This window comes from Crocodylus siamensis, chromosome 6 (genome assembly GCF_052110815.1).
Source record: "Crocodylus siamensis isolate JL-2025a chromosome 6, ASM5211081v1, whole genome shotgun sequence".
NCBI lineage: Eukaryota > Metazoa > Chordata > Crocodylia > Crocodylidae > Crocodylus > Crocodylus siamensis.
In genome coordinates this window covers 34,248,175-34,251,839 of record NC_143400.1, presented here as the reverse complement: position 1 = coordinate 34,251,839, position 3,665 = coordinate 34,248,175, and positions in this window count along the sequence as shown.

The window sequence follows — 3,665 nt, the reverse complement described above, 5'->3', positions numbered from 1 at the left end:
TCTTTGTTGGAGCTGGGTCCACAAAAAAGCTCTGAATTTCCATCCTTTTCAGCTCCCAGGTGCCTTCTCCCTGCCACTATACTTCAAGATCATACATTACTATGCTGCCCTTCTCATTAGATGTAAGCACAGGTCCTGTCCTATGTCTCCTTCCTCCAGCTGAAACTTCAAGGGCTTCCCCCAGCCTGGTCGCTGTCTTGCCACCACTTGTCTGAGGTCATATTGCCATCCATCTCCTTCTTCGCTCTCAGCAGTTGCTACTTCACCTGCCATACCATCAGGCCTTTCCCAAGATTGCATCACATAGCTTCTGGCCAAGTCACTCACTAGCTGTCAACAATACATTCACAGGCCCCTTCAGCAAAAAAGACTGTGAGCACCAAACACATGCAGATTTGCACCACAGTCATAGACTCATAGAAAATTTGGGTTGGGAGGGACCTCAGGAGGTCACATGTAGTCCACCCCCCTGCTCAAAACAGGACCTGCCCCAACTACAGCATCCCAGCCCAGGCTTTCTCTACCCAGGTCTTGAAATCCTCCAAGGATGGAGCTTCCACCACCTCTCTGGGTAACCTGTCCCAGTGCTTCACCACCCTCCTAGTGAGACAATTCTCCCTAATATCCAAGCTAAACTTCTCTTGCTGCAACTTGAGACCATTGGTCCTTGTTCTGTCATCTGCCACCGCTGAGAACAGTCCAGCTCCATCCTCTTTTGAACCGGCCTTCAGGTCATTGAAGGTTGCTATTAAATCCCTTCTCAGTCTTCTCTTCTCCAGGCTAAATAAGCCCAGGTCCCTCAGCCTCTCCTCAGAAGTCATGTGCCCCAGCCACCTAATCATTTTCATTGCCCGCCACTGGACTGTCTCAAATGTGTCCGCATCCTTTCTGTAGTGGGGGGCCCAGAACTTGGATGCTGTACTCCAGCTGCTTCTCCTTATTGAACATCATGAGATTTCTTTTGCTCCAACCCTCCAATTTCATAGATTTTCATAGACATTAGGGCTGGAAGGGACCTCGGGAGATCATCGAGTCCAGCCCCCTGCCCCAGGGGCAGGAAGTCAGCTGGGGTCATAGGATCCCAGCAAGATAAGCATCCAATTTACTCTTGAAGGTGTTCAATGTAGGTGCTTGAACCACCTCCGCTGGCAGACTGTTCCAGACCTTGGGGGCTCGGACAGTAAAGAAATTCTTCCTTATGTCCAGCCTGAAACGGTCTCGCAGGAGTTTGTGACCGTTCGACCTCGTCACCCTTTGGGGCGCTCTGGTGAACAAACGTTCCCCCAGATCCTGGTGGTCACCCCTGATAAACTTATAGGTGGCCATCAGATCACCCCTGAGCCTGCGCTTTTCCAGGCTAAAGAGTCCCATGGCTCTCAGCCTGTCATCGTAAGATCTGTTTTCCTGACCTCTGATGATGCGCGTGGCTCTCCTCTGGACTCTCTCAAGTTTCTCCACATCCTTTTTGAATTGTGGAGCCCAAAACTGGACGCAGTACTCCAGCTGCGGCCTCACCAAGGCCGAGTACAAGGGGAGAATGACGTCCCGGGATTTGCTCGAGAAGCATCTATGGCTGCACGCCAGCATTTTGGTCGCTTTACTAGCCGCAGCATCGCATTGCAGGCTCATGTTCATCTTGTGGTCAATGATGACCCCCAAGTCTCTTTCTTCTGTAGTGCTATCCAACGTAGCACTGCCGAGCCTATAAGGAAGCTGCAGGTTTTTCCTCCCAAGGTGGAGAACCTTGCATTTTTCGGTGTTAAACACCATGAGGTTCTCGTCTGCCCATTTGCTGAGCTTGTCCAGGTCAGCCTGGATCACCCGCCTATCTTCTGGCGTGGATGCTTTGCCCCAAAGTTTGGTGTCATCGGCGAACTTGGCCAGTCCACTCCTGACTCCAATGTTCACATCGTTAATGAAGATGTTGAACAGTATGGGTCCCAGGACAGAACCTTGAGGGACCCCACTGGTCACAGGGCACCACAATGAGTGACTGCCATCAGTTACAACCCTCTGGGTCCGACCATGGAGCCAGTTTCCCAGCCAGTGGATCGTGGTGGAGCCAAGGCCACAACTGGCCAGTTTGGCCAAGAGGTGATCGTGGGATACCAGATCAAAGGCTTTTTTGAAGTCAAGATATATGACATCAATCTCTTCTCCCCTGTCCAGGTGATAGGTCACCTGGTCATAGAAGGAAATGAGATTGGTCAAACAAGACCTACCCGCAACAAACCCGTGCTGACTGTCCCTTAGGATGTTAGCCTGGGCCAGTCCATCAAGGATGGCCTCCTTAATAAACTTTCTAAGATCTTCCCCAGGATAGAAGTCAGGCTAATGGGCCTGTAGTTAGCTGGATCCACTCTCCTCCCTTTCTTGAAGATCGGCACCACATTGGCCTTCTCCCAGTCTTCGGGCACTACACCGGAGCGCCAGGAGTTTTCAAAGATCCGTGCCAGGGGCTGGGCTATGATGCTCGCCAGCTCCTTGAGTACCCTGGGGTGCAGATTGTCAGGGCCGGCTGACTTGAAGGTATCCAGCTTCTCAAGGTGTTCCTTCACGAGGTCAGCATTGATGGAGGGTAGGGGATCCCCATCACCCGGATCTCCCTGTCCCATAGCAGGCATGGGTGTCCCATGGGACTGATGAAAGACTGACGCAAAGTACCTATTTAATAGGTTGGCTTTTTCCTGGGCATCAGCTGTCAGTTGCCCCATATGGTTTAGCAGGGGTCCAACATTGCCCTTGCTTTTCCTCCGGCTCCCCACATACCTGAAAAAGGACTTTTTGTTGTCCTTGATGCTTGAAGCTAGTTGGAGTTCAGTTGCAGCCTTGGCTTTCCTGGTTTGCTCCCTGCAGGACCGGACCAGTGCAGGATAATCCTCCTTGGAGGTGAATCCCGTCCTCCATCCTTTGTAGGCTTTCCTTTTTAGCCACAGGAGGTTCGCTAGGTCCCTAGAGAGCCAGGAGGGCTGCTGTGCCTTCTTGCTGCCTTTCCTCCGTGTTGGAATAGATTTAGCTTGTGCATTGAGGATCACTTCCTTGAGAAGCAACCACTCTTCTTGAACTCCCATCTCCCTGGGGTCATGGTCCCTGAGGACCTGACCGACAAGCCTCTTGAGCTTGTCAAAGTCGGCTTTTCTGAAGTCAAGGACTTCTGTGTTGCTGACTGACTTGCCAGCTTTACGGCGGATGGTGAAGGTGATCAGCTCGTGGTCACTGTCACCCAGCTTCCCATCGATCACTAGGTCGCCGATTAGGTCGTCCCCCGTAGCCAGTACCAGGTCAAACAGTGCTTTGCCTCTCGTTGGCCCATAGACTTCTTGAGTCAGGTAGAGGTCATCCACGCACGAGAGAAAGCTTTGCGACCGCTCGGATTTTGCTGAGTGATCTTCCCACGAGATGTCCGGGTAATTGAAGTCACCCATGACAACCAAGGTCCTGGAGCAAGCGGCCTCAGTCAGTTCCCGGGCGAACTCCTGGTCAAGCTCGGGACTTTGAGTGGGAGGTCTGTAGTAGACTCCCACCGTTGTGTCCCCTGTGCCGTTTTTCCCACGAATTTTTACCCAGAGGGTCTCTAGCTGTCCATGCCGGTCACCAACATCAGCTTGCAGGGACATGTAGCTGTCCTTCACATAGAGAGCTACACCCCCGCCCCTTCTGTCAAC